Source organism: Rousettus aegyptiacus, unplaced genomic scaffold (assembly GCF_014176215.1).
Source record: "Rousettus aegyptiacus isolate mRouAeg1 unplaced genomic scaffold, mRouAeg1.p scaffold_m13_p_9, whole genome shotgun sequence".
NCBI lineage: Eukaryota > Metazoa > Chordata > Mammalia > Chiroptera > Pteropodidae > Rousettus > Rousettus aegyptiacus.
This window is the reverse complement of record NW_023416312.1, coordinates 93,937,583-93,945,813: the sequence shown is the minus strand read 5'-3', so window position 1 is coordinate 93,945,813 and position 8,231 is coordinate 93,937,583. Positions and strand designations below refer to the sequence as shown.

The 8,231-nt window shown below is 34.0% G+C and overlaps 1 pseudogene; it reads left to right on the top strand.

Annotated features, from left to right (window-relative positions):
* The first annotated feature begins 240 nt into the window (after positions 1-240).
* LOC107503191 lies at positions 241-830 on the top strand (annotated as a pseudogene).
* The last annotated feature ends 7,401 nt before the right edge of the window (positions 831-8,231 follow it).

The window sequence follows — 8,231 nt, the reverse complement described above, 5'->3', positions numbered from 1 at the left end:
TAGACTTATTAGGAAAATAAATGTTTATTCAAATTTACCAAGGACAAGAGCTGTATTTCATTTCTATTTATTTCATGTATGTATCTACATATGCATGTGTAAGCTTATGAGTAGAGCCATTATTAAAATCTTAAAAAAAAAAGAAACCTATGATTACTGAAAGAGTTTAGTCACTCTGGATAACGACGTACCCTTTCAGGTAACAAGCCATAAGACAGTAATTAGGTAGTATTCCAGTAGATGGAACATGATCCCCCCAGTCACAATATTAAAAGCAAAATTTTAAATGCATCGAATAACCTAAGCATGAATGTTAAAAATCAAAGCTAAATAAACATATGCATCACATCTATGAGGATTTCTTCTGTGGTTCTCTTAAGTCCACTGTGCAGCTGGTTGGATTTAGGGATGTTAACAAACATGGTCGTTACCAATGGCCACATGTTTAACATTTACATTAATGACCTTTTCCAGCTGTTACTTGTGGGAAATGGGAACACCGAAGTTCAAGTTCCGAGACTGCTTTTGAATTTGCTTGGAAATTCAGATGCAGCATTACAGCTACTTGGTTCACAAGTGGACTGATTCATCATTCCTTTCCCTTCATCATGGCCACCTAGCTAAAGAGATTCTTCTTTGAGTATTTATGTTATTTAAGAATATAAATAACTGCCTCCAAACCGAAGCCATTTAGCTTCTTGACCTTTCACAAAGGTTCACTATTCTTCCTGTCGTATGGAAAAGAACGTGCCCAGAAAACAAGAGCTTTAGTTTATCTTCATGACATGGGTATGAAGAAAAAAGGTATAACGGTAATAACAAAATTTTGATTAGTCATATCTTTCCAAAGAGTAATACAGTCTGAAAGTAATGCACATTATAAATCCCTTATTTTCCATCTTCCTTATAAACGAATTCTTTCAGCTGCTGAATTTAGAGTAGATCTTATATTTCATCATTAACACAGCTATTACTTGCCACGGTTTTCAAGTTTATTTTGGACCATTTTATTGATACAAAATGAATATTAGAAATTGTACTGAAAACATTTATTATTTTTATTTTTCTCTCCACACTGAGATATTTTAGTTATTTCCTGCACATGAAGTGACAGTAACCTTTTTACACATAAGCTACACTTTTATCATCTGAAGTGATCAGAGACCACATTAGCATGTCATTAATTTATTGTTTTAGAACTGTCATAGGAACTGCACCATTCTTTTAGTAAATTTGAGATCCTAGGTACTCAGGTTGAACTGCCAACCTCGACATAGTGTGTTCAAAAATCTAATCATTTGTACTTCTAGTCAATGCAAAATGTAAACCTTAGGAGAAGATGTTCCTTAGTACTTAACCACTGCCAGACAATGTGCTAGTATGTAAAGAAAGATATTATGAACAAAATACTGAAACTGATTAAAATGTCCATCTATGGGAAATTGAACAAATCGATTATCCAGTATTTAAATAGATGAAACAGATCTGGATGTGCTCATGTGGAAAGACATCTGTGATATATAATTGTGTTTTTAAAAACACATGCTGTAGAATAATATGTATAATATTTTTTGAATGAAAAATACTTAAGCTTACCTATGCCTTAACACTTCTGGAATGATACAGAAACTTTAGTGGGACTAGAGAATGGGCAAATGACTTTTATATATGTACACCTTCTTTTACTGTTTGAAATTTTTAATATTAACATAAATTTTATGATTTTTAATAAATATTTTTAAGTAATATTTCCAGACTCACTTAGATGATAAATGGCAGAGTTAGTTCATGGGCTGTGCCTTCAAAATCCACATACGTTGGCCTTTCCACTGTTAAATAGGTAAGTAAATTAAGCATTATCAATAAGTAGAATGACCTTGCCAGTTGATATCCATTTAGAAATGTTGTGATGGACAGTTTCAGTTTTCAAATGAATATGTATTAAACTTTCAGTTCTCCAAGCTAAGCTTAGTTCATTACATACATAAAGGTTAAATAGTAAAAGAGTGGCTAATATAACTCACTTGTATACTCAGGGAATGTCCATGTTTTTAAAGTTCAAAAGAAATGTTTACAAAACAAAGTTATTTTTCTATTGTACATATCTTTTCAGCTTAAGTTCCAAGGAATCCTGATGTGTTTCACCAGTATTTCACTTGAAGATTAATATGCCAATGAAACTCTCTTTATTTCTATCTCTTTAGTTTAATTTTTAATTAAGAATGTTCAAAAGCCATGAAAGTACAACCCTTGAAACTCCAACAAGAAATCCTCTGAATATTTTCTTCAACTAAACAATAGTCACCCATTGGAGAAGGATGACTATTGAGTATAATGGCTGATGAGAGGTAGTTCAACATTTTAATCCCTAAAAGATGAAAAAGATGAAGAATACAAGCAAACCTGCTGTATTTGAGATGATATCCACTGACTCGTTGCCCCTGCATATAAAATAAAAAGAAGTTTGGCTCAAACCAAGGGATGCTGTCAGGTTTCCTTTTCACACCTTATCATCTTAAATAACAGTTGACTCTTTGATGTTTGTAAAAGAAAAGAAGAACAAAGCATATGAAATTGCCAAAATTGCTTTCAGGCTTTCTTTTGTTTTCTTTTTACCTTTATTTGTTTTCTGTTCTTCTTCCAAAAATACAGTACTGCTTCCTAATGTAAAAGTTAGAGAGAACACCTAAATAGTAAATGGCAGCCAGTAGCATTCAAAAGAATGGGCTAATTTCATACCTCTGGAGCTTATCTTTAAGTGAGTGGGAATGACAAAATTATGGAATTTTTGTCCATTTTTGTGGGGAGAGGGAATAATTAGTTTGCTTTTATGAAATAAATTGCTCATGATTACAAAATAAAAACTTTAATACATATAAGGAAATGCTATAAAATTGGCTCTATTTCTATGCATTCTGAATGTTTTCATTTTCAATGGATCACAGTTTTTCCTATTAAGATATTTTGTTGTAAGTGGGGATTTATTATAATTAGAGTTTCTGAGAAAATGTTGCTGCAAGGAAATCATTCCAAACTTTTGAGTCTTCAGCTGTTAAGATTTTCTCTTATTTTCCTCTTGATTAAGAAATCAGCAGGTTACCCAAATTAAACCCTTATTATAGTCTTTTCAAATTCTTTCATACATCTCACAATTTGTTCCATTAATATCTCATTTAAGGAAATATATAGAAAACAATCATCTTTACATTAGGATGATGTCATCCACCACACTGGCTGAAACATCCAAATATGCTCCATTAGACCAGAGTTATTTTAATCATGATAGAACCTAGGGGACCCACTTATAGAGTTTTAAACCATTATCCTTTCATATCCAAAATCTTAATGTCTCTAAATGTTCATGGCATTTCTCAGGAACTCCTTGTACTCAGGGAATTATTTTTCTCTTTCAGCCCTGTCCACAGAGTACTGGCAATGTAGAAATGGAATACGCCTAAATGTTTAGGCATGTCAGCAAACATAGTCTTTGAGTTGTAAGTCAGTAAATTCAGTAATTCCATTCATGTCATTTAGATACACCTCCCTGGAAAATGCTGAAAGTCTTAATAGAGGGCCCCAATATAGACATTAAAATACATCTTAAAGAAATACTCAAGTCAAAACATAAGATGCATTAGTTCAATTCAGGCTCAGACTTTTGCATCATTTAACTTTCCTCTTCCTCTATCATTCGTCATGCTTCATTGTTAGTTCGAGCCTGGAGAATCATCTTAAAAGGTATGTTTTGCATCTCTCCCTCCTTTCTCTTCCCACTACTTACTACTCATGCAGCACTCCTGTTGAATTTTTTTTCTTCAGGAGGATGGCAATTATTTTAACTTAGAGTTTGCTAAGCCTGCCTCTGTGGAACACTGGGTCATGTAACAGATGACACTCAGGAATTCCACTTGAGAAACATGTGATTAAATGTGTGTGTGTTTTTTTATTATTACAGCATTTCTTGGAGCCTTTAAAATGCTAATGTTATTGACCAGGTAACCTATGTGCCAGTCACTGTGCTAGAACTTATATTATTCTTCTCAAAAATTATGTTGTTGTTATCATCTGTCTTACAGATCCCATAGCTAGTAAGGCCAGAATTTAATCCCAACTCTTTCTGCTTCCAAAATCCTTGCTCTGTTCATGTTTTTCTCTTCACACTGAGACATAATATCATTTCCCTAAAGGTTATAATGTACTCATTAACTACATTTTTCTTTCTCTTAATAAAAAATGAACATTTTTATATTTTAATAGAAAATTAAATTTGTTTTATTATGAAGTTGATACTGTAGAGGTTAATGGCATTCATCTTTGTATCAGACAATATGATTCAAATTTTATTTCTATATATTATTAGCTGTGTGACAAAGGATAAGTCCTTTAGTCACTTAAAACCTATTTCCACATTCATACAATGGGTAAAGTAATTTTTCAGGGAGATATTTGTGAGGATTAAATGTGATTATGTAGATAAAGTGTTTGGAACAATTTGACACATAAAAATATTGAATCACAATATTATTATTAATAAATATAATAACATCATGATGTCCCAAAGACTCACTTGCCTGGGTTTCTTGAAGGACAAAAAAGATTAACTCCAAATTTTTCCCTAAAGCTCTGAGCCCCAAACACTTACAGGAATCTATTTTGATTATAGGAACAAAAATTTAGATGTTCTTTTGCATTCTCTGGAATGGTAAAAACTAAGGATATTGTAGATTGAAAAGGTCTTAGTACGTATTGATATAGTTTAACAGAAATGCCCAAGTGTAAACTTACCTATATGCCTATAAAATGAAGTAGTTTTTCTTGTAAAATGACGTTGGTAATCTCAAAATAAATCCATATTTTTGTGTATCCAGAAAATGAAAATAGATTATAATAATACAATTAATCATGTACTTTAGTATTACATTTGCAATGATAAACAAATCTAGTGAAGGAAATTTTTAAAAATATATTACTGCAGTATATACATATATAATTGAAATGTAGTATTTTTATTAATATTCTTTCCTTTAAAACATAATTCTATTCTTAAAGTTAGTTGCTTGTTATTATAATTGATTTACACAGAAACTTGAAGATATTTTGACCACTACATAGAACTTTGATATAATGTAGTAAGATCCACTAAATCTATAGAAAACTTTGTAGTCTCTTCTGTACATGCATTGCTTTGCCTCTAGACCTTTGTTTCCAGACCTATTTAAGTAGGTCTGAAAAGACATTTAATTTTCTCCTTCTGTCAGTAAAGCATGAGTTAGAAATTCCTTTACCTCAGGGCACACCCCTTAGTGTTTTGACTATAGCTCATTGAAGAAACAAGAATCAATCGGGTCTTCTCTAAGATGTTCTAATGTCAAAGAACTAACTTTGGACCAATTTAAAGAGGAATTAATGATTCTTATTTGTGTTGTTAGTGGCCAGATTTATTAGACTGGTTGAGATAAAACTGTTTTCATTAAATTATAATCTTTTAGGAAATTCAATTGGAACGTTATCGGTGTTGACTTTAAGCATCTTCAGAAGCTTCTTGGAATAGTAGTAGCACATGGTCTTTGAAAAGACATCAACTCTATTATGTGTTTATTAATCACCTCTGTAAGAACTAGGGGGAACAAATATCTCCTCCCATGAAATAAGTTACAAGCTGTCTTGGCTAAGTACCTCTAGGTCTGAAATTACTTCAGCACTCGGGTTAGGGAATCCAAGAAGACATTCTCACTTGGCATAATCATTCTCTCTGGGGGAATTTCCATATTTCTACTCCTCAAAATGTAAAGACTCAAATATGTGAAAAAATTATTTCCTACATTTTCAAAAATTCAAGGTGAAGTGCACATGAGTAGTTCTCCTACCAAAATTATATTCCAAAATTTACAAGAGGTATAACTGAATAATGATGTTCCTGAAATGGTGACAAGATGACACGTTTTATATAAGATTGATCACAAATATATTATGACATAAAGACAAATATATACCTCAAACTAATTGGTTTGTCTTTGGGTGGTTGGGACTATAGGTTTGTTTATCTTTCACTTTCTATTTTTTGTCTTTAAAATATGAGTTTATAATTTAAAATTGAGACAAATATGCCTTAAAAACAAAAGGAAAATGGGACAAGAGGAAATTTATATATGTGAAAATTAGCCAGGTTATTAGGCCACTAATATTTCTTACATTAAGGACAAATCGTATTGTTAAACAATCAATGACAAAAACAAGATACATTTGTGCCTTTGGAGATACTGTAATTTTCAAATACGAAGAAAAGAGTTAGTATCTGTTTTCTGGTGGGCTCTTTCATTGATTTTCATCTGGAGACTGATGGATAAGTTCTTGTCCAATCTATTAGAACTCATATATTTGGACATAGACTGAGCACTGGCATAAGGCATGCAAAAGCATTCATCTAATTCTATGGACAAGCATGTACGTGTGTGCACACACCAAGGCATGCACATTTGTGCACGTACACACAGGAGTTAATGGCATAGTGACTCAAAGAACTTAGGCTAATGTTATTTCTGAGTTAAGATAGCAGTATGAGCATAAGTATAACATGTAACTCTTTACTCCTTAATTATCACTATTCAACTAAATAAATATACAAATAGGAAAAACAATGTTCATCAGCAATGAAAACAGAGTAGGTATTCCACACCAGGAAGTTCTGTTAGAGAGCCATGGATATATTGAAGGAACCCATTTTGACAGAAAGTGATGTTTCCAGGAAGTAAGTTGTAGGAGACCCATTTAGAACTGACACTGATATTCTGTAGCTTATAACTGACATTAGGCGTGAGTAAATGTAAAGACAGACTGAGGAGCCATTAGGAGATGCCAACAACTGGGGATGGTTATCTTTGAGATTCCATACTGATGTGAAGCTTCACCTATATGTTCTTCAAACTCAAAATAACAGACCAAATGGAGAACAAGACTTAGTCGTGAAGGAATTGAGAAAGCTCTTGCCCTGCATATTCTGACCCTCTTGGTGGCTCAGAGCAGAAGCTTTTAGGTGGCCATGTTTCTGATATGACGTGTTGACTCTGAACTGGTGTCAACTGTTTTTGTTGAGTTTTCTTTCATGAGATTATAGGTGCAGGCTGGAAGAGAGAAGGTAGTGTACTCAGAGTAGGGACCATGGGTATTTGGTTCACTTTTTTAGGTAACTTACTTATACCTGCATGCCCTGCTCAGGCACAGTCACAGTCACACAAATTCCACTTTCGTTTAATGATAGAGTGCTGCTGTGTACATCTAACTTTATAACTTGGTGGGTCCGATAACATACTTTTCATGATGTGCAGCTCAGGCTGCATGGTAAACTGGTGTCCTACAGTTAAATGTGCAGCCTCTCCTTAGGCCCCATAGCAGACCAAGAGCAGTTCCTCAAAGGGAGGGTAGTTACCTGTCGATGATGGTAGGAGCTTGCTCCAAAATCCTAAAGGCTTGCAAAGTGATTCACCTCTAGGGGCCTGTCAAAGGGATGCCAAACATTATTTATATCTATACTGACACTTTGAGCACCTTTGGATGTGATGGATCATATGGTCCAAATGACAGAACAGCTTTCACAGCATCCTGGATGTGTAGCTGTCTTCTCTTGTTCTGGGCCCCATTCGAAACAAGTAGATTTTTTGTCCACTCAGTCATAAGACAGAGTAATACCCGCCGATGAGGAAGATGTTTCCTCTAAACCCAATGAGACACCTTAGGGATTGTGCCTCTTTTTTGTTTGTATGAGGTGTCAGATGCAACAACTTCTCCTTTATCTTAGAAGAGATTCTCCATGTGCCCCCATGCCATTGGACCCCTGAAACTTCACTGATGTAGAAGCCACTGAATTTCAGTTGGATTTATGTCCCGTACTCTGACATCCAGATATCTTACCAATAAATCTAGAATACTTGCTTTCACCTGTTCACTAGGATTCATCAGCATAATGTCATCAGTGTAATGGACCAGTGTTACTTAGAGATAAAGCATGATCGAGATTTTTAGAACTAGGGAGTCATGTCACCAAGATGGCAGGGTAGAAGACCCCAGACTTCATTCAACCACAAAGATCAACAATTAGATAGCTTTCCATGAGGAAAAATACATCTGGGAGTGATCAGGAGTCAACCTAAGAAGCTTCAGCAACACAATGGAACAGAAAACCTGAGAATAACTGCACAAAAAGAATAGGAAGAACAGCTCGCTTTTGCCTGCAC